Raw genomic sequence first — 27,951 nt, 5'->3', positions numbered from 1 at the left:
TGGGGGCGGGTGCCTGTAGTCCCAGCTACTCGGGAGGCGGAGGCAGGAGAATGGCGTGAACCCAAGAGGCAGAGCTTGCAGTGAGCCAAGATCACGCCACTGCACTCCAGCCTGGGCAACAGAGCGAGACTCCGTCGCAAAAAAAATAAAAAAGAAAAAAGAAAAAAGAAATTAATTAATTAATTAAATAAAGTTCATTAAATTAATAATATCTTAGAACAGGGGTCTCACTATTTTTATTTTATTTTTTTGAGACAGGGTCTCACTGTCACCCAGGCTAGAGTGCAGAGGCACAATCTTGGCTCACTACAACTTCCACCTCAGCCTCCCAAGCAGCTGGGACTGCAGGCATATGCTACTACACCCAGTTAATCTTTAAATTTCTCGTAGAAATGAGGTCTCACTATATTGCCCAGGCTGGTCTTGAACTCCTGGGCTCAAGGAAGTGTTAGGATTAAAGGTGTGAGCCACTGTGCCCAGCCATCACTGTTAAAATGTTAAATATTATTTTCATCTTCCCTCATCTAAAATTTCTATTTCATATAATTCTATTACACATGTATCAGATTTATTAATAAACATATTTTGGGTGTAACATGCTCAAAACCTTTTTACTGATGTAGTATACAACCAAAAAATGTTTGGAGAACTGGTGATATAAAGGACTGTAATACCATTAATAGGAATCAATCAAAGGAGGGAAGAAGAGAACTTTGATTTTGAAAATGTTGAAATATATTTTTTAATGTGTCATGTAGACAGTCGAAAGGCAAAAGGACACATAAGCCTGGAGTCCATCCAAGAGGCAAATCTATATTTGGAAATCATCCACATGGAGGTGACCGTAACAGGCAGGAAAGGGGATAAGAAAATGTGAAAAAAAGCACACAGCAGAGGCCCACATGAGCGGGTGGGGGAGTGCCTACATTTAGAAAATATGTATAGTAGAACCCCTTATTTTGGGGGGATATGTTCCAAGACCTCCAGTGGGTACCTGAAACCATGGATGGTACCAAGCCTGATTACCATCAGTAGGAACATTGTTCATTGTCTTCCATCCACAACCTTAATGCCTTTTCTGTCTTAACTAAGCATCTATCAAGTATTATGGCCATAACTTTTGCAGTCTGAATATGACAGTAAAACCAGCAGGAATTTTTTTTTCCTTCTTCCAAATTTTACAGATAGAAGATTCATTCTTAGCACAGCTGTCAGCAACCTCAGCTTAGGCTTTATTATTTTTCCTTATTAAGTAAAGAACTTTCATCTTTTCACTTAAAAGAGGCACTTTATGGCTTCTCTTTGGCATATCTGAACTGTTGGGATCACCAGTCTTGCACTTTGGGGCCATTATTAAGTAAAATAAGGGTGACTTGGACACAAGCACTGCGATACCATGACCATCTGATCACTGAGATGGTTACTGAGTGATTAATACGTTGACAGTATATATGCTGGAAAAAGAGATGATTCATATCCTGGGTGGGACAGAGCAGGGCAGCATGAGATTTCATTATGCTACTCAGAATGGAGAGTAATTTAAGATGTATGATTTGTTTATTTCTGGAATTTTCCATATAATATGTTCAGACCTTGGTTGACTATGGGTAACTGAAACTGCAGATAAGGAGGGACCACTGAAGGAGGCAGTCAGGGAGATAGGAGCTGACCCCAAAAGAATACATGAGATGAATACCATGACATGCTGATAGTGCTAAAAGTTGCAGACAATCAATGAATTGAGAAAAGGTCATTCCCTGGATTTGGCTGCCAGGTCACTGCAGACCTCTCAGAGCATTTTCCAGTAATGAGTATTGTCAGAAACCTAACTCAGGATTGACTGGATGGTGATTCAGTGGAGATAAGAAGTCAGTGGTCCATAGGGAAGCTTGTAGTGATGGGAATGAGAGGAGGGTAGTGATGGTTGGAATGGCTTGATTGCAAGAATCATTTCTAAACCAGTGGTCCTCATAGAGGAGTAACTTTGTGCCTCCAGGGACATTTGGCAATGTCTAGAGACATTTCTGGTTGTCACAACTCCAGGGTGTTACTAGCATCTGGTGGGTAGAGGCCAGGGTTGCTGCTGAACATCCTGCAACAGACAGGACAGTGCCCTACAACAAAGAATTATCCAGCCCAAAATGTCAATCATGCTGAGGCTGAGAGAGATCTGAGTATTTTTGGATGGTGAGAAGCTACTAAATTTAAGTTACAATAAAGGAAGAATATAACTGATAAATCAGCATCTCACAAGAGTGGGAAGGTATATGATTAAGGAAAGAAACAGATGGGTGGGCAACAGAGGAGACCTTTTCAATGGGTGAGCAATAGAGGAGACCTTTTGAAATTGTTTGAAACAGGAGGAATGAAAGCATAGGCAGTAAGAATGCAGAGAATTTGAGGCAAAAAAAAAACAACAAACCAGAAATTGAGGAAACATATATCTGATAGCCTTGATCTTACTAGAAAAGTAAGCGGCAAGAATTCTGCAGAGATACGGGGATAGAAGTAGGGTCTTGGCGAGGAAAACACTTGGAACAGCCCCCATGGAGGTAGAAACAACTAGAAGGACATGAAAGGATTATTAAGTAATCCTCACTTAAGTACAGTATACTGTGAGGGCCCAGCAGCAGGGGGAATAAAAATATCAACTCAGTGTCCTGAATATCTTACGCAAAAAGTTATTTATCCCCAGAGTAAAAGGTAAAAGAATGACATTAGGGTTTTGTCAGTGTCAGTATTAGCCATATGGCTCAGAGAGTATAAGAGATAAGAGAAACTAGACAGTCCAGCTGAATCAGTCTACTTGAGGACCAAGCTAAGGCCATGAAACCCAAACCAGAAGAACAGAGAAGACAGGAAGGAGGCTAGGGGCTGAAGTTAGGGCAATGCCAGGTTGAGTAAAAGGAAAAGTGAAAAAGAGAAAGAGTGATAGGGAGCTATGGTCAAAGATGGTAATTCTGGGGTCTCAAATCCTGGAGGATAAACTGTTTCAAATTATCATGAAGGTTAAGACAATGTCATACTTGTAAGGGACTGTAGACAAATTCTGGCATCCAAGGATGGGCAGGGAGGATTCAAGCATCCTGGACTGCATCATACTTAATACATTCCTACCAGCATCAGTCTTTGGAGACCACTTACTTGAGAATATGTCTCTGTTTACAAAAGCCAATCACACTGTCACTGGATCCTCTGGTATCTCCCACAGCACATGCTGGTGGTATGGCCATCTGAAGTTAGTAGAGACTGGCTGGGTGACCAAGTTCCCTGTCACCAGGGGTAGCAGGCCCACACAGAAACCAATGCTGTCTGACATCAAACTCTCCCAAAAGGGCTGTAAGTGCAGAAAGATGATATCATGATACAGTAGCATATTATAATTACAGGATGGACATTGTGAATTCTTTGACCACTCCACTATGGTAAAAAGTGAAATCCAAACTTTACAACCAAGGCAAAATTAGCTTTCTTTTCTTGGCTACTGAACTGTAATTAATTGAACGAAGACAAAAACATCATTAAGCACTACTCACTAAACTTATAATTTTTTTTTCAGGATTAAGATGTAAGAGTATTTCGTCTTCATTTTAGCTGCTACCTTTAGCATAAGCATGTTCTATCATCTTAAAGGGATAATTTAATTTTTAAGAGACTGTAGCAACTAGAAACAAGGATTAAACAGAAGCAATGGTTGCAGAGAACATATAAAATGAGAATACAACTTGTAAAAAAGAAAGTCTAACTTGTTAAAACAAGTGATATAAAATCGAGACATTTAAAAATTGAACCAATGTAACAAGCCTGCACATGTACCTCCTGAATCTAACATAAAAATAAAACAAAAATTGACATTTTCATAAATGTTCTGATTACATTCCAACATCAAATAAAATATCCAGCTATGAAAAGGTCATTTTTCATTAAAGACACCCAAGGAATAGTTCTTTATGCTAATGAAAAATACTTGAAAATTTTAAAAAGAGGAACTAAACCATCTTTTAGATTGTTAGGCCATAGGCATATTGATACTTATCAAGCACTGTGCATCTTTTTCCATATAGAAATTGTATAAAATGCCGGGTGTGGTGGCTCACGCCTGTAATCTCAGCACTTTGGGAGGCCGAGGCAGGCAGATCATGAGGTCAGGAGATTGAGACCATCCTGGCTAACATGGTGAAACCCCATCTCTACTAAAAATACAAAAAATTAGCTGGGTGCGGTGGCACATGCCTGTAGTCCCAGCTACTCGGGAGGCTGAGGCAGGAGAATCGCTTGAACCCGGGAGGCAGAGGTTGCACTGAGCCAAGATTGCACCACCGCACTCCAGCCTGGGTGACACAGCGAGACTCTGTCTCAAAAAAAAAAAAAAAGAAAGAAAAGAAAAGAAAAAGGAAAAAAAGAAAAAGAAAAAGAAAAAAAAGAAATTATATAAAATTATCTGTTTCAATGAAAGGAAGAAGAGATACAAATAAGACCACAAAAAAATCATTAACCCCAAGATTATATATATAACTCAACCCCTCCACCAAAGTATTCTATAATTAAGTAATTCATGCATCAGGACCAATGTCTTGCCTCTTTGACAATTTATAAACATTAACTGGGAAGGTTTTTATTATATATATTCTACTGCATACTGTTCAAAGGGGTCCAGAAAAGTAATACCTCACAAATAACCCATTTATTAAATATGTTCTTTGTATAACAGAAGAGTATCCAGGAAAGTACCTATTCTGGAGCTCATCACAGAGGTTAACAAGATAAATTTAGAAGTTATCCAAACATATATGATAAGGTGGTAAGAGTGAGTGGGATGATTCATAGATAAGGCAGAACAAGAAGAAAAAGGACCCAAGGCCAATCTCTCTGAAACAGTGGTTCCCAGGTTTTAGGGAGCTTCTTAAACGACTACCAGATCCCATTCCTTGAATCTGATTCAGAGTGTTTGGTGTGGGGCCCAAGCAAATGGGTTTCGTAATAGGTACTACAAATGATTCCAAAAGCAGGTACTGTCTGGAAAAGCCTTTGAGAAAAACTACCCTAGATCATAAAAGGAAAAATGGATAAATTGGACCTTACCGAAATTAAAAACCTTTGCTCTACAAAAGATCCCATGAAGAGGATGAAAAGACAAGTTACAGACGGGGAGAAAATATTTACATATTTGAATAAGCTCTGTGGATTGTACTAATGTCTGTGTCAGGGTTTTGATACTGTACTACAGTTTTGTAAGATGTTACCTTTGGGGGAAACAGTGAAATGTACACAGTACCTCCCTGTACATTTTTGGGCAACTTCCTGTGAATCTATAATTATCTTAAAACAAAAAGTATTTTTTAAAAATGACTCTCTCTGTCTCTCTCTCTCTCACTGCTAACAAGCCGGTAGGTTATACTGCAGCCTGAAATACATTTTATTCTAAAGGGCTTAAGTCCAGCAAAGGTTGGCAACTCACAACCTGTGAAATATTTAACAGTGACAACCTGAATTGGACAGATATTCTCTCCAACTCCATATTCATTCAGATTCAACTGCAAAAGTTGATGTTGTTGTCACTATTATTGCTATTTCACTTTCTAAAGTATTATGACAGGTACCATAGAAATTGAGTAAATGATATGACTTCAGACATATATAGTAATTAGCATTAAGAACTGTTACGAAAATATTTCCATTTTCTTCCTATTAATGTAATACTGAGTGAACATTCAGTCTTTAAGACTATATGATTAGTATTATTAAATAGCTGAATAAAGTAAATTATTCAACTCTTGAGAAAAAAAACTGCCACTAGAGAACTATTACTGTCTCAATATATAAAGTGTGAGGCAAGAGTATTTTCAGCGTCTCTAGAATTGTGTCTACTGTGAATAATATTACTAATGATAATTACTAGTGCTTATAGAAGAATTATCATGTGCCAGATACTGTGCTAAGCTCATCATCCTAAGTAGATCAGCTTAACCCTCACAACAACACATGAGGTGGGTATTGTCACTAAAGACTCAAAAAATAGTGAGATTAAATAGCTTGTCCATGGCCAGATCTCTTCTGATGCCAAAGTTCAGCCTCCAGGTACTGAACATCGACTGAAACCAACCTCCCTGCCCATGTGTCATCACCACCTTAACATTTCCAGAGGCTGAGGGATCCCCGGGATGATGCTCTGAGTCATGTGAGTGAAATCAAGGACACTGATGTCTGATGAGGTTTTTAATCTGACACTAAACATTTCAATGACTAAAGTAATAGTATCCCCAGTAATTCTGGATGAATTAGCATTGAAAGCAGAACTGCCAGAAATGAACGGGTCCTACTCTCAGATGGTTGAAAAGCCTCAACAAATACAGAGGATGCAGCCATGATAAAATAAGGCCAAGTAAAACCCATGAAAATGGCCACAGTTTTCAGAGAGCAAGGCCGGTTCGCAGGAATTAGATATTTAGCATTGGAAGTTGGTTGTCATCCGATTTCTAACTTCACTTTTACAGTGTATTTCATTTCTGAAGCAAATTCAAGGATTCTTTTTTAAAGGGGAAGAAGCAAATTCCAAACCTATCCAAGCTTGAAAAAACTCCACTTCCCATTTCTGCCCTCAGAATATCAAACAGGTTTCTTGTATCAGCTGTTTTGAAGGTACTTGAAGAACTGTAACAAGTAGAAAATAAGAATGTAAAGCTCCCAATATTACGAAAATAGTTACCATCTAGGCAGTACACCATGGAGTGTTTCTACTCAAGCCATCAGGAATTAGCTTTGTATAATTGCTTGATATCCAGTGTCAGTTGCAATTACAAATTATCTGAAAGTTTTTAAAAAGTCAAGTGTTCTAAGTTATTCTGAAGTGTTTCTCAGAGACAGGAGTTAAGAGTATACCGAGAACATCTGAGGCCCAGGAACAGGCCCTACCCCCACTACACAGAATGGAAAGGTACGGCGAGGTGTATTTCTGGGGTACTACTTTTGAAAGACCAATTGGGAGCTGTTACCAGAATAAAGTACTGGGCTGAGTAGAAACCTCAATGTTCTGGCAATAAGAAAAAAAAACAGCACGTGATTTCGAGACAGTAAAAACAATAAGCAAAATGTAATATTTAAATGCTGAGAGTAATGAGATAGGTAACTGTTTCCTCCTCTATAAAGGAATAATAACAGCTAATGATTATTTTGTGAAGTGTGACAGTGTCCTACTCACCTTTTGATTTAGCCATCACGACTACCTTATAGTACAGGTTCTATTATCCCATTTTACATATGAAGAAATTGAAGCTCAGATAGGTTCAATAGCTTATCCAAGATCATGCTGCTGGTTGAACCACAGCTGGGACAAGCACTTTTGAGTCCAGAGCCTTCCCCTCTCTTTAACCTTGGTGCCCTGTGTGTCTGGGATTAGTAATTTCCAAACTTATTTACTTCCTGGAAGTCACGGTACTCATCAGAAACATAATTTGAGAGTCAGAGGATGAGGGTCAAAAAAGAAAAAAAGTAATAATTGATATATTAAATTTAAAGTTAAAATATACTTTTAATATGTTACAAAAATGTATCTTTGTTATCTTAGACCAGATTCTAGAATAAGCAGCAAAATATAGCAAATGTTTAAGAAAAATGCATAGGAAAAGCTTCAAATAGAGGAAAGCTATAATATTATTTTGGCTAAGTGAGAAAAGATATTATTGTTTTACCCAGTTTATGGATGAGCAGCAAAACACCTGTGTCTAGTTTCTATGGCATAGGAGTACAGTTTAAGAACCCCTAAGATGATTATCAAAGACATGGAAATTTCAACAAGAATTAACCGTGTTTAAGTTTATAAATTTGCATAATAGATTTGCAGAGATTAAAAAGGATGCTAGACCAGGAGTTCAAGACCAGCCTGGGTAACGTAGCCAGACCCTATCTCTACAAAAAGGCTTTTTTTTTTTTTTTTTTTTTTTTTTTATTAGAGGGACACAGTGATGCACTCCTATAGTCTCAGCTACTTGGGAGGATAAGGCAGGAGGATCACTTGAGGCCAGGTGTTCAAGGCTGCAGTGAGGTGTAATCATGCCACTTAACTCCAGCCCAGGTGACAGAGCAAGACCCTGTCTCAAAAAAAAAAAAAAAAAAAATGGGCCCACCCTGGTGGTGGTCAGGATGGGAGAAAGGGCTGCTCATATTGATATAGAAGTTAAGAAGAAATTACTTAGGGAGATAGTGAAGGTACAGGAGTCCTTGGTAAGGTTTTCTTTTAATGACAAGCAGCCCCAAAATAATTTTCCAACAAAGAGCAGCCTGTAAAATCGAGCTGCAGACATAGACAAGCAAGCTGGAAGCCTGCACGGGTGAATGCCAGCAGTTGTGCCCATAGTAATATACTACCTGGGACTAGGCATGTTCAAAATGGCGGCTCCATCTTCTCTTTTTGCCAGCCACATGTACAATAAGAAGCAGACAAGATGGCCTGGCCAAGTGGAAAGCCCATTTGCATAATAAGATTAGGTGGGGTGACCAGCTTTCCCTATGTGCTTTGTAAACATTACACCTGGTCAATCCAACCTGTGGGCCCTAAGTAAATCAGACACCGCTGCTCAAGCCTTCCTATGAAACCTGCTGAGGTCCACCACGGGCCAGCCTTTTTCCCATTTTTGGACATCCTTCTCTCACAAGAGAGAGAGCTGCTCTCCTCTCTCCTTTCTTCTGCCTGGTAAACTTTCCACTCCTTAACCCACTCCGTGTGTGTGTCCCTGTTGTTAATCTTCTCAGTGCGAGACGACAAACCCCAGGTATTTACCCCAAACAACAATGCTACTTCAATGTGCTGTTGTGGGTAGAAATGTATATATATGTTCACTATAGTGCTAATTATAAATCAGAAAGTGAAAGCTATTGAAATATCCCATGACAGAAATTTGTTAACAATCAGACATATATTTATTGATATGGAAGGTATTTGTGCTATAAGGTATAGGGAAAAGGCAGACTGCAAAACCACACAAAAGCATAATCCCATTTCTTTTTTATATTTATAATCTAGGTAGGTAGATAGGCCAAAATGTTAATGGTTATTATTTTTGTAGAGTAGGTTTAGGATAATCATACTTGTCCTTTGAACAGTTACACCTAGGGCTAAATTCTGCTTCCCACACAATGCACCACATACAACCTTCTCTGCATTAAAGAAGTTGGTCAGAGGCTGATCTTGGTGACTCAAGTTCTCTCGGGCACCTTTCACATTTAGACATATTTCATAGTACCTTTGAGATTTCCTCAGGTATTATATGCATCCATACTTCATGTCTTCCACTTTTCCGAGGAACCCAGTATGCCAGTGAAGATCAGAGACTATGAAATAATAAAATCAAGGTTAAGGTCTAGGTTGCAAAATAAATCAAACTGTGCCCACCTATTGCAGTGAAACTGCGAACTGCCTTCAGTATCCATTCTCTGCTTTTTCCTGTGAGGAACAGAACAACTTCCTCCACCACCTCACCTCCACAAGTTTTCACTTGGCACATGATCAGCCAACTAATCTACAATTTCCAGCCTCAGAAACAGGGTAGGGCCGTTTAGCTCTACTCAATGGGAACTGAGCAAAAGGATGTGGGCAATGTTGTGTCACAGCCTTTACAAAAGGAAAACTGCTTGTCCAATCTGTCGCCTCTCCCCAGCACCCAACCTTCCTAAGGGTGGAATGCAGAAGTGCTCCTAGCCGGCCAGCTTCTACCCTGAAGATGAGAACAACACTATGAGTGATGGTTGAGCAAAAAGGCAGAGAGACAGACGGCTGATCCATTTCTAGATAGACTAAGTGGTTCTCAAACTTTAATGTAGATCAGAATCACCTGGAGGACTTGTTTAAACCAGACGACTGGGCCCACATCCAGAGTGTCTGAGTTGCTATTTGCATTTCTTTTTCTTTACTTTTCTTTGAGACAAGGTCTCATTCTGTAGTCTAGGCTGGAGTGCAGTAGTGCTATCATGAGGCTTACTGCAGCCTGGACCTCCTGGGCTCAAACAATCCTCCCACTGTAGCTTCCCACGTAGCTGAGAGTACAGGTGCACACCACCACACTTGGCTAATTTTTATGTGTTTGGTAGAGATGAGTTTTCGCCATGTTGCTGGGGCCAGTCACAAACTCCTGAGCTCAAAAGATCCACTCGCCTTGGCCTCCCAAAGTGCTGGGATTACAGCAGTGAACCACCTCACCCGGCCCACAATTTGCATTTCTAACAAGTTCCCAGGTGATGCTAATGCTGCTGGTCTGGGGGTAGGGATAGGGAATGGGAAGCACACCTTGATAACTAATGATCTAGACCTGCTCTTCCATTATGGTGGTCACTAGCCAAATGTGGTTACTGATCACTTCAAAGGCAGGTAGGGAGACTAGGGAACTGAATTTTTAATATTATTTCATTTTAATTAATTTAAACACCATGCACAGTCTAGAGATCATTCAGAGACAAGGCTCTAATCTACCTTGCATGTCCTCCAGAATTCATGTGTTGGAAATTTGGTCCCCAGTGTGGCAGTACTGGGAGGTGGGGCCTGTAAGAGGTGATTAGGTCATTAAGAGGGATTCATGTCACATTCTCAAGAGACTGGGTTAGTTAACACTAGAGTGGGTTGTTATAAAGGCGGGGCCACCCCTTGTGTTTTGCCCTTTACACACACATGCTCCCATGACCTTCCACTTTTCTGCCATGCTGAGAAGCAGCACGAGGCCCTCATCAGATGTGGCTGCCCAATCTTGGACTTCCCAGAGTTCAGAGCTGTAAACTAAATAAACCTCTTTTCTGTATGAACTACCTAGTCTCAGGTATTCTGTTATAGCAACAGAAAATGGACTAAACACATCAATATTCAGTTCAGTTAATGGTAAACTAAGTATATTTAGAACATCCTGGGTTTGTGAATCTACTTTTTCAACTATAAATATTATGAAATCTAAATACAGATCAAGTATTTCTGATGAAAATTTGGCATCCAAGTTCAGATGTGCTGTAAATGTAAAATACACATCAGACTTTGGAGACAATATGAAAAAAAGAAAGTAGACTATTTCACTAATAATTTTTATATCATTATATGTTAGCATAATATTTGGGTTATATTGGGTTAAATAAACTGTTAAAACTAATTTCACTTGTTTCTTTGTCCTTTTTAACTGGGCTATTAGGAAATTTAATATTATGATATATGTGGTTTAATTTTTTTATTTTTATTTTTGAGATGGAGTCTCACTCTGTCACCCAAGCTGGAGTGCAGTGGCACAATCTTGGCTCACTGCAAGCTCGGCCTCCCGGCTTCACGCCATTCTTCTGCCTCAGACTCCCGAGTAGCTGGGACTACAGGCGCACGCCACCACACCCGGCTCATTTTTTGTATTTTCAGTAGAGATGGGGTGGGGTTTCACCGTGTTAGCCAGGATGGTCTCGATCTCCTGATCTCGTGATCTGCCCACCTCAGCCTCCCAAAGTGCTGGGATTACAGGCATGAGCCACAGCACCCGGCCACGTCTTAAATTCTTATTGGATGACAACTAAACTATTAAATGAATGAGAGAAAGTGGAAGAGATACCTTCTATTTTGTTTGCACATTAGTTTTGTTTGGAATATCTTTGTAAGCGCTGCTTAGTCTATATCCTGATTACCTGTTATGCAAAATGTATAATTTCCAACTGCTGTAAATGTACTATGCTACTCTTTCTTTTCCACTTGTCCTAGTCTTTTTTTTCTTCTTTTATTCTACCTCAATTGCACATAATTAAATTAAACATAATATTTGATATAAGACACATTCACATGTGGGTCATGCAGGCTGCCCTCATTCACACATGCTTCATTTTTAATGTTATAATAGCAATAGAGAACACACAAAAATTAAACTTTGATAATAACTTATCTACCCAAATGGTCCTCCCATCTCATCTTCCTGCCTCGCCCTACTGAGGTAACAACCATCTTGAACTCCATACTCAACATTCTACTGCTTTCCTTTTTAATATACTATCATCTTGTTTATATCTATTCCTAAAAACTATGGCTATAATTTTAGTTGCTCTTAAACTTATAGAAAAGGGCACTATATGTAATATCTTTAGAATTTTTCCATTTAATATTGCATTGCTAAAATTCATCTATGTTGCCGTTATTTCATTATACTTCATTTGGATTTTGCCATGTATTCCATTGGATGACTATACCACAGTTTATCCATCCACTCTTTTGTCTGTAGACATTTGAGTTTTCCCAAGTTTTTTATATGTACAGGGCAAATATCAACATTTCTGTATGTATTTCTTGATGCACATGTGCCAGAATTTATTTTATATGTAAACCTGAAAGAGTAAAATGCTGAGTTGCAGGAAATGTGACTGGTCAATTCTACGACATAATGCCAGAACTATTTTCTGTGGTTGTTACAACAATTTACTAGCAGGGTATGAGATCCTGTGGATCCATATCTGCCCTAGCTCTAGATATTAACAGACTTTTCCATTCTTGCCAATTGAATGGGTATAAAATGGCGTCTTTATGGCAGTGACTTGCATTTCCCTCCAAATTACAAATAATGTTGAACATTTCTGATAAAACTTAGCCATATGTATTTCCTTTTTTGTAACTGTAAAATACCCATGCATATCCTTTGTCCATTTTTCTAGTGGGTTGTTCACACTTTTCATCTTGAGTTATTGGACTTCTTAATATATTCTTAATATATTCTACTATCCTTTCATCTTTTGTGTGTAGCCATCACCCAGTTTCAAAAATGATCAATTTTGTTTCATTTATATCTCCAGCTATTTAACCTTCACTCCCAGAAATTGTATTGAAGCAAATCTCACACAACATACAATTTCAATAAGGCCTCTTTAGATTAACAATATTCTTAATTTTAATGGAGTCAAATGTGTCAATATTTTCTTTTACATTAAATGCTTTTTGTGCCTTAAGAAATCTTCTCTTTCTCTGAAGACTAAAAGTCTTAAAGAAAACTAAGGAAATCCTTTTCTATCCAAGTCTAAAAGTCTTAATGTTTTCCTGCTAACATTTAAGACCTAGAACCTTCTGAGGTTGACTTTTTTGTATATAGTATGAAGCAGGAATCCGTTAAAGATAACCATTTCTTCTCTGTTCCACATACTGAACAGTCCCTCCTTTTCCTACAAATCCGACATACACCAAAGTTCTAAACACATGTGAGCATGTCTCCAGTTCCTATAAGGAGGATTATTTCATAAATAACTTCTTTTCCAAATGCTTATGCTTCCAAAGGGCAAGGAGATCCTTATAGAACAGGGATATGTGCATACTGTGAAGGTTCTTATTCATTTGCCTCTTCCCACCCCAGACCCATTGTCTAGCCTTCTTTGGCCTTCTCTGGGCTCCAGGAAGCTGACCTACACCACCCAGCATCCCTTGCCCACTGCACCACCAGCATGGAAGGTGACTGCACCACCCAGCATCCCTTGCCCGCTGGCTTCCAGAGGGCTTTGGCTCACAGAAGCCACCAGCAAGAAAGTGAGAGCCAGAAGAAATGAAGTATCTATGCCCAACCCATCTCCTTGCCCACCCCTACCCGGGCTGTCACTGCATCCACACTTCCCCCTCCATGACTAGAGCTCTCAGTGGGCCCTAGGAACACAGCTTCCTCCCTTGCTGCTTCTGGCCCAGAAAAGGTATTGGTTCCTTCTGTTACTAGCTCCGGGCTGCTTTGCCTTCCTTTGGGGGTTCCCTGGACTCTGCCCTCACCACTTTAAGTCATTCTGTCATTAAATATTCTTCAGGTAAATCTTCAGGATATGCCATCTGATATGGTTTGGCTCTGTGTTCCCACCCAAATTTCATCTTGTAGCTCCCATAATTCCCATGTGTTGTGGGAGGGACCCAGTGGGAGATGACTGAATCATGAAGGTAGGTCTTTCCTGTACTGTTATCATGATAGTGAATGGGTCTCATGACATCTGATGGTTTCAAAAACGGGAGTTTCTCTGCACAAGCTCTCTCTTTGCCTGCTGTGTAAGATTGTGACTTGCTCCTCCTTGCCTTCTGCCATGATTGTGAGGCCTCTCCAGCCATGTGGAACTGAAAGTCCAATAAACCTCTTTCTTTGGAAATTGCCCAGTCTCGGGTATGTCTTTATCAGCAGCGTGTAAACAAACTAATGCACCAGCCCCTACCTCCCAGGGCTCTGACTGACACCATGGTTTTCTGTAACTACAGAATCCCATCACTAGAGAACATCTGAACAAACTCAAGGGTCTGAAATCCAGACACTATCTTCACTGTCCAATATTTATAGAGTGACTACCTTGGATAGCATACTTTACAAAGTGCTGGATGTGCCAGTTTCAACTACTGTAAAATTTGCATCTCTCTTATACTCAGTCTGAGATCTGCAAAAAGAGGGGGTCTTCAGAACGGTTCTGAGTATTTCAGCAGTAAGTCACAGCCTTTTTTCTTTTCTTTTCTTTCTTTTTTTTTTTTTTTTAAAGTAATGGGCATCTGACCAAAGGTACTGTGGTCAGCTCACGGCTCTCTAGAGAGACTTTCATCCCAGGGCTACACAATGCCTTTCTGCCTATTAGCATCTGCATTCATTCAGCTTATTAGAGCAGCTAAAACACTGCCACCTGTCATAATAGCCGTCCTGGCATATCTATAGATTCTGTAGATGTGTTTTGTTAAACACACACACACATACACACACACAGAGAGAGAGAGAGAGAGAGAGAGAGAGAAGCAGAGAGAGATAAAGAGAGAGACAGACACAGAGAGAGAACTATTTATTTTTCAGACAGGGTCTTGCTCTGTTGCTCAAGCTGGAGTGCAGTGGTACAATCTCAGCTCACTGCAACCTCTGCCATGCGGGCTTGAGTGATCCTCCCACCTCAGCCTCCTGAGTAGCTGGGACTACAGGTGCATGCTACCACATTCAGCTAACTTTTTAATTCCTTATAGAGATGGGGTCTCATTATATTGTCCAGGCTGGTCTTGAACTCCTGGACTCAAGCAATCCTCCCTGTTCAGCCTGCCAAAGTGCTGGGATTACAGGGTTAAGCCACCACGCCTGGCCAGAACTGACTTTAACTACACTAGTTTCTAATCTATAACAGTTCTGATTCATGAAAGAAACAAATAAAAATGCGTCCTATAATTCTGAATGGTATCATTCTGATTCTGGACACAGGATTTACTCAGGCTACAATGGAGAGTACAGGAAGAAGACAATGTTATTTCCTTAAAAAGGAGTCGATCAAAGACATTCACATGCAAGGCTGTTTCAGTGAAAAAATATTTTCATTGCATTTTCAGAAGTCTCCAAAGTTCTTTTTCCCTCTCTAGATATTCATTTATTGGCCATGGATTTTTTTTCTAAACATAACTTTTCAATCTGCATTCTTGGTGTACTTCTGCTCACTCTGCAATAGACGGTTTTCTTATTCACAAATCATTTGCTCTTATTCACTATTTAGTGTTTACCATTTGCTCCAATGCAACCTTCTCTTCCATTCTGGCCTCTCTTACATCCCTTCTCTCTTGATCCCCCTTTCTTTTATTGTCTCCCTTCCCCGGGTTCATTGTGAGATCATGGCATCCCCTCACTTCCCCCCAATATTAACCAAGTGTCCTAAAATCACTGCTACTCCAAGGACAGAATTCCTCCCTTCAGATGTGGCATTCCCCTTGGGAATTGGGCTACCCTTGGGGCATCTGATTAGAAGCCAGTAAGGTTGCCCAGGCAACCAATCCAAATTGTCCTAAGATGACTGGCAAGTGTGTTTTCCGCAGCCTGATGTGAAGGTCACACTAGCCAACCCTGTGACAGTTAAAGGCAAAGTCTCTGTGCTATCAGCCAAAGGCTCAGAAAACATCCATCAAAATGAGTTCAATAACATTTGCATAATCATAAAATTGTCAGACTCCCAAGGCCATAAGGACCCACTCAAATCTGTTTCAAAGAGCCAAAGATACCAGATTTGAGAATGAGTAACAATAGGTGAGTGTGCTAAATTCATTAAAAAGAACACTTTAAAACCCAACCAAATGGAATCCAATCACTTAGTCAGTGTCAATACTAAACACTCAGTTTTCTCAAAGGATTTAAAAACAGTTCTACCCCAAGGCAAGGAATAAACTGAAGGGCCTGGAAAACATCACTCCATATCCTTTTACTTTTTACAATTTCCTTAATTGTAAGCAAGAGCCAATATCGAAAGATATACCTATACCCACTTAACTAACATTACATTTGACAAAATCTCAATCAAGATTTGAATCCAGTGGGGGAAAAATATCTACAACAAGGCAGACAAGAAATCCATGTCTCTAATACACTGTGCTCTCACAAAACAATAAGCCAAAACAGGAATATCTCTAAAGAAAAATGGGAAAAACACAAAGGAGGCAATGTAACCACAAAATTCAAATGGCCAACACAATACAGAAAAATGCTCTGTCTGAATAATAGAGATGCAACTTAAGACAATGTAAAATCGCTTTTCACATAACAGGTTGATAGAGAATCAGAGTAAACTTTCAGAGTGAACTGGTAACAAGTCTTACAAAGCTTCAACATCTTTAAGAAGTTATTTTAAGCACAAAATCAAGGAAGTGCATACTCCTGTGTACAAAGATGTTCATCATAGTGTTGCTTATGGCGACAACAAAAAAATAGGACACAACCTATGTGTCCACCAAATCTCTGCAGCCATTATATAAACAACGATAAATATAGAGCTACCAACTTGGAAACACTGGGGAAGGGAGAGGTTTATAAAGCAGCATGTGTGCATCACTATTTTTATGAAAAATAAATATAATAAATGATTTACAGGAATATAAATACTAGAGAAGAAAATCTGAGTATTTAAAACCAAATATCTATTTCTGGATAGTGGGATCATTTACAGGAGATTTTTATTTCTTGGAGGAGGGTCTATCTTATTTTTCTCTGCCCCATACAAATATTACTTCTTATAACAACATTTACTTTTCAAATGTTAAAAGAACTTACAATTAATTTTTATGCATACCAAGATTCTGTTTTATTTATTTATTTATTTATTTATTTATTTATTTATTTATTTATTTTTGAGACGAGCCTTGCTCTGTCGCCCAGGCTGGAGTGCAGTGGCGAGATCTCTGCTCATTGCAAGCTCCGCCTCCTGGGTTCACGCCATTCTCCTGCCTCAGCCTCCCAAGTAGCCAGGACTACAGGCATGCGCCACCTCGCCCGGCTAATTTTTTGTAATTTTAGTAGAGACGGGGTTTCACCGTGTTAGTCAGGATGGTCTCAATCTCCTGACCTCGTGATCCGCCCACCTGGGCCTCCCAAAGTGCTGGGATTACAGGCGTGAGCCACCGCGCCCGTCTGATTCTGTTTTATTTTATCAGCAAACCTTTGCTTTGGGCCAAGATTATGAAATCTCTCTGTAATATCTGAGTCTCTACAAATTAGAATATAGAAGGTTTATGGACATCTATGGATTTTAGGTAGATGAATGAACCAAGGATTAAAATTACAACACCAGCATCAATTCCTGTAAACCAGGCTGGTGGCAGGAAAGGCTGCAGCCTGGGGTTGCTCCGTGACAACTACAGAAGCAGAACTTCGTGGGGCTGGAAGAGAACGTGCTGCAAACCATCACTGCTTACAGTCTCCATAAAGGTGACTCTTTAGTAGATGACTTCCTTCATTCCTCTCCATTCCCAATGCATAATATAGAAAAAGAGAGAGAAAAGTTGGTAGTGTGGCAGAGGACATGGGATGCGAAAGTGTGCACACTTTCAAACACAGCACTCCTTGGTGATTTACTCCAGTGGGAACAATATAAATGCTATGCCTGTGACAGGTCACTTCACAGTACAGATCTGAACTCAGGAAAGTGAAGCCATTGATTTATACCTGTCTGCTGGGTAAAAGTATCTAAAACATGCTACTTCATGTATTGATTATGAAACCAGCCCTTTTCCCTACTCCCCAAAATATGGCTGGTTGACTGAGTCAATGATCCTGTGAGTATCACTCACTGACCAAAGCCACATCTTTGCAAAGTCAATCCTCATCTCTGTAAGAATAGACTGTACTTGGCTGATAGACAGTGCTTACTGATGATCAGTTAAATCACTGTAGGAATATTTAGAAGTTTACTACTTGAAAAGGCCAGTGAAAAATGTGTAACACATACATAATTGACAAAGATTTCTGACCAAATAATTATCTTAGAACTTAACATACATTTCCAATAAACCATGCTCATAGCTTCATCTACTTTTTCAGAGTATTTCCTTCAGTTTCACTCAATAATGACCCAGTCATGTATTAAAGAGCTGTATATTATCTTTATAATGCATTCTTTCAAGTAGTACTACCTGCTTATTAGATGTTTCCCAGTGATGTTTCTACTCTACACTAAAATAGTTGACAATACCCTGTGGTCACCCAAATTTAAACAACTTCTCTCAAATTCTTTATTTTTATTCAATTTATATTTATTTATCTTCTTTTCTTATTCTTTCTCTGGCCATCTCTAAACTGCACACAATCAAGATTTCCACAGACTGTTTTTGGTGGTTGGAATTTACATTTGATATGAATAGTCTAGTTGAAATAGCCAAGCCCCAGAATGGAGGGGGAAACAAAGAGCTTCTTTACCTCAGAGAGCCCTGAGCTGCCTCAATGGGCTGAAGAGTCAATTACCTCTGAGCTAAACCCATCATAAAGCCAGCACTCTGGGCAGATCCTGGCTTAATGGACACAGCCTGGGTCTCCCAAGAGGGCAATTTTTTTTCAGATGCTTTCACTGCTTAGCCACACTCCAGCAATGTCCTGTTACTGCATATTTCCCTGCAGCATCTCAGCAACATCCTAAAAATCCAAGATCAACGAGAATATCCCCCTTTAGATCAACCTGATGTCAGCAACAGAAGTAGAACCATAAGTGACAGAGTATGGCTGCATAGACAACTCAGCTGATGCTGCTGCTGCAACATCACATTTTACTTTCAACAGAAAAATACATTTCAGCGTCTGCATTTTTCCCTATGAAATTGAATAAGGATGTGTACTATGAGATATATTTTATAAACAAAGATTTCAAATTCCAATAAGAACACTATTCATTTTTTGGCTGGGCACAGTGGCTCACGCCTGTAATCCCAGCACCTCGGGAAGCTGAGGCAGATGGGTTGCTTGAGCCCAGGAGTTCAAGACCAGCCTGGGCAACATGGTGAGATCCTGTGTCTACAAAACAATACAAAAAAAAAAAAAAAAAAAATACAAAAAAAAAAAAAAAAAAAAAAGACCCAGCCATGGTAGTGTGCATCTGAAGTCCCAGCTACTAAGGAGACTGAGGTGGGAGGATCACTTGAACCTGGGAGGTAGAGGTTACAGTGAGCCAAGATCACCCCACTGCACTCCAGCGTAGGTGACAGAGTAAGACCCTGTCCACCTGCCTCCCCACCCCCCCCAAAAAAAAGGAGATTGTTCATTTTTTAACTTAAAAAAAGGGGGGGTGGGGGTGGAGGATATACTTCCAATTAATCCAAGGTAGTCAATCAGCAAAATGGAACTCGATGTCTAAAGCCTCGGCCAAACCAGTTTTCACATTCTAGCATTTGTTATGTGTATGCCTCAGGTTCTATCAGCACATAGTAGTTATTACATTTGAGCTATGTGGGAACAGACACATTCATGGTCAGCTTTTAGACCTACAGCATCACATTATCCTCTGTCGATATCTCCAGCCTCTTTCCTAAGCACTCAAAATCTTAAAACTTTCAGTATTAATCATATTTTTATGTTTCTGAAATCCCCAGACCACCATTTAGGAGGACATCCTGAACCTGTTGCCTTGAAATAGCATTGCTCAGAAGGCAGTGAGGATGATGGTGAATGTGGTTATTTTGACCTATCCAGCCTGCTAGGATTTATTGTCCACAGTTCAGCACATTGAAGATGACATGCCACAGTGTCACTAATTGCTCCTGACGTGTGAGGTTTACCACTGGAACCTCTGAATATAAAATGGGTCTTGGATTTAACAGCACGTAATTAGTTGCTGTTACACTCCAAAAGCAGAATCTTGCTGGAAAGGGGTCCGATGGGATGGCTTTCAGCAGCAACATGCACTGATTATAAATAATTACTTGCCAAGAATCAGCCATTTGGAGGCTGACACATATTTCAGTTTCCCTCCCCCACACCCTAGCCTAATAAGTGCTAAAAACTCACTTTCTCTGGCTCCTCATTGATTCTCATGTAAACGACACCCTTGGCCCCTAGGGTGCTATCTCCAAACCCAATTGTTATAGAACTAATACCCTTAGGCCAGATAGTAGGATTAAAGCACCACAGGTTTTGAAATTCACCTTGGGATCTGGAAAGTTGGCTTTGCCACCTACTATTTTTTATTTTCAGTAATCTGTACTACTTCTGTGCTTCCATTTCCTATTTTGTAAAATGGAGATAAAAATACCTACTCCAAAATGTTGTTGTGTGGTTTAAATCTGAATATAGATGATGCAACCAATCCAATTCTTGGCCCACAGTAAGTATTCATTAAATGGTATCTTTAATAAAACTCCATTTTTTTTTTTTTTTTTTTACAAATAGTCTATCGCTAAGAATCTATTTTATATTGGTCTTGCTCTTGAATAAAGGCAAATTGGACAAGTAGCATTATATCTAGAATCCTTCAGCCTACAACAAAAAGGGAATCAAGTCAAAGCGGGTAAGTAGGAAAACAAAACTGTCAGAGAGAAGAGTCAGGAGTGGAGAGAATTAAAAAAAAAGCAAAGAATTATGTACAAGAGGGAAAAATTCAGGTCTAATAAAAAGGAGCAGGGATAGGCTGGGTGTGGTGGCTCACATCTGTAATCCCAGCACTTTGGGAGGCTGAGGCGGGCAGATCACGAGGTCAGGAGTTCAAGACTAGCCTGGACAACATGACAAAACCCCATTTCTACTAAAAATACAAAAATCAGCTGGGCATGGTGATGCACACCTGTATTCCCAGCTACTCGGGAGGCTGAGGCAGGAGAATCACCTGAACCCAGGAGGCAGAGGTTGCAGGGGGCAGAGGTTGCAGGGGGCAGTGCTGGGGGCACTGCCCTCCAGCCTGGGCAACAGAGCAAGACTCCATCAGAAAAAAAAAAAAAAAAAAAGAAGGGGGATAAAAGATGGGGAGAGAAAAAAGTCAGTAAAAGAGGAAGAAGTTGAAAGAGAATCATGGAAAAGGTGGTAAGGAGATGTTTGAGAAGCAAACAAGGGGAAAGCCATTTCCATTACCAACCCAGAATACCTCTATTAATAGAATGAAGAGCATTTTGTCAAGAATAGCTTACTTTCCTCTAGCATTCTCTCTCTCTCTCTCTCTTTTTTTTTTTTTAATAATGCTTACAGATTTATCTCTGTCTGCCCTAAGAAGGACTCACCCAACAAGAGAGGCCAGGCAGAAACTGTTATCCTGAATTTACATCTGAGGACAAAAAGTCAAGAGGCTGACTTGTCTACAGATGGACCACGTAGGCATTTCCTACTTGTAAAATAAAATCTTTAACACCTTCCAACCTCCTTTTTAAAAGCACAGTCTGGTTAGCCTTTTATAGCAGAAACAAATTCTATCTTATTCTGGTCGAAGAAAAAGGAAATTAAAACTTTTTTGGACTTGAGGGAAAGTTCTTGAAACCTTAAAAAATTCATTTTAAAACAATTTCAAACTTACAGGTAAACTCTCAGAACAGTACAAAGAACGTCCATATCTGCTTCACTCAAAAACCCTATTGAAACTCTGCCAACCACTGATACAAAAGTTAGGAAGAAATTACTTGGGCAGATAGTGAGGACACGGAAGTCCTCCATAAGGTTTTCCTTTTCATGAAAACCAGTCCCAAATTATTTTCCTTTCTAACAATGAGTAGCTTGTAAAATTGAGCTGCAGACATAGATGCTGGCAGTTGTGCCAATCATGTTCGAGATGGCGGCTCCATCTTCCCTTCTCTTTGTCAGCCACCTGTACAGTAAGAAGCAGACAAGATGGTTCAGATCAACTGGAAAGGCTATTTGCATAATAAGATTAGGGTGGGGCAACCAGCCTTCCCTATGCACTATGTAAATGTCATACCTGATGGAACCAATCTGTGAGCCCTATGTAAATCAGATACTGCCTCCTCAAACCTGACTATAAAATCAGGCACATTCACCACCTGCTGGTCCTTTCCACTGGGAGACTCCTTTCTCTATAGAGAGAGCTGTTTCTTTCTCTTCTCTTCTGCCTATTAAACCTCCACTCCTAAACTCGTGTGTGTCTGTGTGCTAAATTTTTCTGGTGTGCGACGACAAACCCCCGAGTATACACCTCGGACAAGGTAGCTGCTTCACCATCCCACTGACTTCTTTTGTAGCAAAAGGATTCAGTTCAGGATCATTCATGGTATTTGTCATGTCTCTCAATTTCCTGCAATTCAAAACAGTTCTTTGGTCCTTCCTTGAGTTTCATCACCTTTAAAAATACTCTATTTTAAAATAACTTAAGTTGCATGAACAGTACAAAGAACTCACACTCCTCTTTCCCTTTCACTTAGACACTGGATTATTTAGTCTTCAGCACTTTCTGAATCATTTGAGAGTAAATTGTGGATAAGATGCCCCTTCACTCCTGTATATTCCAGTATGTATTTCCCAAAACAAAGGCACTCTCTTATATAATAACCATCTGACTAGCTCAATCAGTGACTGAATGCTAATAGAATATTACTGTCTAATTCACAAATGCCATTCAGCTTGTCCCAACAGTGGCTCTTTCTCCTTCCAGGCCCAGGATCCAATTTGGGACCATGCATTACATTTAGTTATCCAATCTCTCCTTCAGTGTGGAGTAGTTTCTCGGTCTTTCCTTGTCTCTCATCCTTGACAGTTTTAACGAGCCAAACCTTTTATTCTCTCAGATGACTCAGGTCACCCTCAATTTCAATCCATCTGATGTCTCCTCATGACCAGACTCAGGCCACACATTCCTGGCAGGAAGATGCCAAAAAAACATAAAGTCACCATTTTCCTCCTCATAATTGATAGGTACGTTGTAGAGAAACACTATGAGACTATGCCAATATCCTGTTCCTCAAGCCTCCATTCTTAGCATCCACCAAACTTAGCATCCATTGACAATTCCTGCCTTAATCAACCATCACTGTGTTTGCCAAATGGTGATTGTTCTAGTTCCTACATTCCTCCTACATTCATTGGTCAGCATTCCCAACCAATAAAAGAAGAGCTTCCTCTCTCTCACCTCCGCTTATTTATTTTTATCAACACAGACTCATTGAATCCTATTTCATGTAATGACTTACAATCTGTTACTCTCATTTATTTTGACACTCTAGTTTTCCCAGATATGGTCAGTGAGAGTCTTTCATACTTGCCTTTTTAAAAAGTAAATTGAGTGAATATGATTTCATGTACCAAGAGGCATATTCAGGGCCAAAAACCTCTGCTTTCTCAATTTGCTTTGGGAGTTAACAAGACAACACAGAGAAATCATTCATGAACGTAATCCTTTTTTTCCCCCTTTCCAATATCTACTAACCAACATTTAAATACAAACATATCCTCTTAGAATCAGCTGTCAGGTAATATTTAAAGTGGCATGTTTATATTACCCTTTATAAAAAGATGAAAGACCTAAAAAAGAATCTTCGGTACCAAGGTCCTATGGATTGATTTTGTACCTGCCTAGCCAGCCCCCCCAAATGAGTAAGTTAGGACCTTCCTCAAACTTCTCCCTTGGTTCAAGACCCTCCTTAGGTGATTTCACCCAGGCTAGAAATAACACCAGCCTCCAAACCAATAAATGAAATTGTGTGTGTATCACACACCAGACCCAGTGTAGATGCACAATACATAGCAACTCTTACCTTTTGTCCCCTTCACCTGCCCCAGAACTAAACATTCGTTTTTCCTCCAGTACCACACACCTCCATTACTGGTCACCTCAAAGTCATCTCCTCAGTTGACAAAACTCTGCTAGTGCTAGAACCCAGCCTCTTTTTTTCAACATTGCTGCCAAAGTTTCAGCTCTGACTCCTGCCACTAACACTCTCCCTCCCTTCCCTTACTTCACCAGATTCCTCTCCCTAAATCACAGGAACATGACACTCCCCAAGAGAGAGGGCTTCTTCTCTCTCTGCAGAATAAAGCTGGGTCCCCAAGCTCTGGCATCTAACTAGGTCTCTCTCGCCGTCTATACTCCGACCTCGCAGAACTCTGGGCCTACAATTAGGTTTTACTTATTTGTCTACCACAATACAATGCAAAGCCTTGAAATTAAGGGTGGTATTCAGCCTCATCTCCACTGCCCTGCTCTGAGCTCAGTAAATGTTTGCTGTGCTAAAAACAAAAAGGCACCTGTGGAAGACGGAGTTGTCCACTTATTAGAAACACTACACGTAAAAGGGCCAATTTTCCTAGAATTTTATTACTGATTCACATTTGAATAGTGACACATTTGTTTTGGATAGCAGAGGAATGAGGTTATTTGCCATACATCAGCAGAATAGGTAAAAACTTATTTTATATAGACATTACTTCCATAGCTCATAACTAATAAGAAACCCACTGAATAAAACATTTCATTACCATTCCCAATCCCAGAAGTATCAAGGTTTTTTGTTTCTGTTTTTTCTTTTTTTTTTTTTAAAAAAAAGGATAATTTTGCTTTTTAACCAGTACTTTGCATCAAAGACTTATTTGATGGTCAGTTTTATGTGTCAACTTTGTTACAAGCTACAGTCTAGTTATTAAACCAAACACTAATCCAGGCATTGTCGTAAAGGTTTTTGTTTGTTTAGAGACACGGTCTTGTTCTGTTGCCCAGAGTGGATGCAGTGGTATGATCACAGCTCACAGCAGCCTCGATCTCCTGGGCTCAAGCAATCCTCCTGCCTCAGCCTCTTGAGTAGCTGGAACTACAAGCACGTGCCATCATACCCAGCTGATTAAAAAAAAAATTTTTTTAAGAGACAGGGTGTCACTATGTTGCCTAGGCTGGCTTCAAACTCCTGGGCTCAAGTGATCCTCCTGTCTCAGCCTCCCGAGTAGCTGGGATTACAGGCATGAGCCACCGTGCCTGGTTCCATGTGAAAGTATTTTGTAGATGTGACTAAAGTCCACAATCTGTTGACTTTAAGTGAAGGAGATTATAAATGGGCCTGATTGAATCAGTTAAGCCTTAAGGGCAGAGCCGAGTTCCCCGAGAAGAAATTCCACCTGGGAACAGCAGCCCCACCCTGTGCCAGAGAATTCCAGCCTGTTCGTCCAGACAGCCTGTCCTATGGATTGATTTTGTACTTGCCTAGCCAGCCCCCACAAATGAGCAAGCCAATGTGTGCAATAAATCTTTTATCTTCTATTGGTTCTGTTTCTCTGGTAGAACTCTTGACCAATCTACTTCCAGAATAAAAGGGGAAAGAGGATGTAACAGCTGAACGGTTAACAAGATCTAAATAAGGCCTTTACAGGATTGCCTCATTTTGGAGTGGGAAGTAGTCAGGCTCCTAGAACATCAGATACCCCATATTCAAACATAAGTTCAAATACATATAACATATGCCATGGCTTCTGTCCAGCTGAATTCATTACACATTCAGTTGGCAAATATTTGTTATGAAAGGCACTAGGGAGAGAATGGTGTGCCAGACAGGCATGGTCCCTGCTCTCAGGGAGTTTACAGGATAGTGGGACATCATCAGTCATCAAACCAGTAATTATACAAGTACTTGATTAATTATAATTATAATGAGTGCTGGGAAATACAGGATGCTGTTGGCATATTTAGTAGGGGAACTAACCAACTGGGGAGGGCTTTTGGAAATGCCACCGAGAAATGACACTGAAGATGAGAAGGGCAAGCAGGCAGTAGCCAGGCAGACGACAGGAGGAAGAGCAGTCCAGTCATAGCAGACACTTGTGCAAAGGCCTTATGCAGTAAACCATCTACATGAATTCAAGCACCTAAAAGATGACCAGTCAGTCTGGGCTGTTGTAAATTAGGAATGGGGAACATATAAGATCAAACAGCCACACAAATAAAAGACAATGATTTGTCAAATTTGTCAAATAACTGACAGCAACGCATGTGTTTAAGCACATAGTGACATGATTAGACTTGTGCTTTAATATTTTCCTAGCAGGTGTGTATAGTTTGGCAGGAAGCAAATTGGATTGATGGAGACCAGTTGCAAGGCTTCTGTTACAGTCTAGGAAGGAGACGATGGAGGCATGAAAAAGGGCAGGATGATGAGGTTGGAGACACATGGTTAGCAGTAGAATCAACAAGACATGGAGTTTAGTGTTGGGTGATCTCCCAAGTGGAAGAGCCGGGGCAGGGTGGGAAAGGGTGGATTTGGGAGGGACAATCATGGTCTACGGTTCTGTTTTGGGCATGCACAAGTTTGTAATTCCTGTAAGATAGCCATATGAAAATGTGTCTCTGGAATTCAGAAGGGACCTGGCCCAGATAGATAAATTTGGAATTCGCTAGCAGAGAGTCAGAACTTGATGCGGTCAAGCAGGGAGGGAGTATGGAGTGAGAAGACTGAGGATAAATTCCTGGAAGCACTGACATTTTAGGTGGGTGGAAGAAGAGCTTCCAAAAGTATCTAAAGAGGAGCAATCAAGAGGGTCGGTGCTTGGCCGGGCGTGTTGGCTCAAGCCAGTAATCCCAGCACTTTGGGAGGCCGAGGCAGGCGGATCATGAGGCTAGGAGTTCGAGACCAGCCTGATCAACACAGTGAAACCCTGTCTCTACTAAAGATACAAAAAATTAGCCGGGTGTGGTGGTGTGCACCTGTAATCCCAGCTACTCAGGAGGCTGAGGCGGGAGAATCGCTTGAACCCGGGAGGTGGAGGTTGCAGTCAGCTGAGATACCGCCATTGCACTCCAGCCTGGGTGACAGAGCAAGACTCATCTCAAAAAAAAAAAAAAAAAAAAATATATATATATATATATATATATATATATATATAAAATCAAGAGGGTCCGTGTTCACACAGGGCACACTCGTTTACACAAAAATGTTTTCCAATGAGCTATTTTAGCTTTAGCCTCTGCGTTTAAAAAATTGCATACTTTCACTGAAAAGGAAATAACCAAGTGTAAGGGGAAAACCCAATTAGAATGGACACAAGTAATTTCCAGCTAAGGTGTTTTATACAATAAGTACCACCTCACCGATTACTGTTTGCAATAGTTATTTGGTCTTTGGGACCAACTGTACTTTCTGAAGTCACTTCTTCTTAACACTAATAGCTTGGCTCTTTATGTATAATTAGAGCCAATTCAGGCAATTAATTGTAAGGCTCACCTCAGAACACACTGCTTTAATCTTTCAGAAATCACTCTGTGTCACATTATTCTAAGAATGCCTCACTTGAAATAAAACACTGAACCCATAGGAAGTATTAATTTTAAAAAAACTCTAAGAAGAGTGCCCTAAAAGAATCACACAAATTAGTGCAGGCTCAGTGACTACAAGAACTCGGGCTCCAGGAAAGGACATATTTAAATTACAATTGCACTTTGTCAGATTAGGAACACTTCTTGCCTTAATCCTCCCCATTAGCATGACACAGGGTATGTCAGGGAAACCTCTACAGTGTGCTGAGCTTCAGAGGGCAATTTGTAAGGCGGCCTTATTAGAGTTTATAAAAACAGGCCCAGCAGAGGCCTCACAGACTCAGCAGGCACAACAGCACGAGGCACGAGTGGGAGCTTAATGAATATTTGATGATGACATTTTTCCTCCCTTGCATGATATGGCAAGGCGGCCCCCAAGTTCCCAATGGAACCTATGCCAAAAAGTTGGTTGTTCAAATGTATGACCTGGAAATCAAAACATATACTATTCCTTTAAAATGTGTTATAATTGGTGGAGTCCAGGCCATGTGGGAAGCCATAACGGAATCA

At 40.2% G+C, this 27,951-nt stretch overlaps 1 protein-coding gene across 22 annotated transcripts in view; it reads right to left on the bottom strand.

Annotated features, from left to right (window-relative positions):
• OSBPL6 (oxysterol binding protein like 6) overlaps positions 1 to 27,951 on the bottom strand; it is a 203,493-nt gene that overhangs the window by 156,912 nt on the left and 18,630 nt on the right. For 6 of the 22 annotated variants that reach the window (XM_063647656.1, XM_063647650.1, XM_063647644.1 and 3 more), the window contains exon 2: positions 9,240 to 9,327. The exons of 7 other annotated variants lie outside the window; for them this stretch is intronic. The gene's annotated coding sequence lies outside the window, so the exon portion shown is untranslated. Of the gene's footprint in view, positions 1 to 3,144; positions 3,338 to 6,558; positions 6,652 to 9,239; positions 9,328 to 22,921; positions 23,006 to 27,951 lie in introns of all 22 variants that reach the window. 9 more of the 22 variants (XM_063647643.1, XM_063647651.1, XM_063647661.1 and 6 more) reach the window with 5 other exon arrangements.

The sequence above is a fragment of the Pongo pygmaeus genome, chromosome 11 (genome assembly GCF_028885625.2).
Source record: "Pongo pygmaeus isolate AG05252 chromosome 11, NHGRI_mPonPyg2-v2.0_pri, whole genome shotgun sequence".
Classification (NCBI taxonomy): domain Eukaryota; kingdom Metazoa; phylum Chordata; class Mammalia; order Primates; family Hominidae; genus Pongo; species Pongo pygmaeus.
The sequence above is the reverse complement of the archived record's forward strand: the minus strand, read 5'-3'. Positions and strand labels throughout refer to the sequence as shown.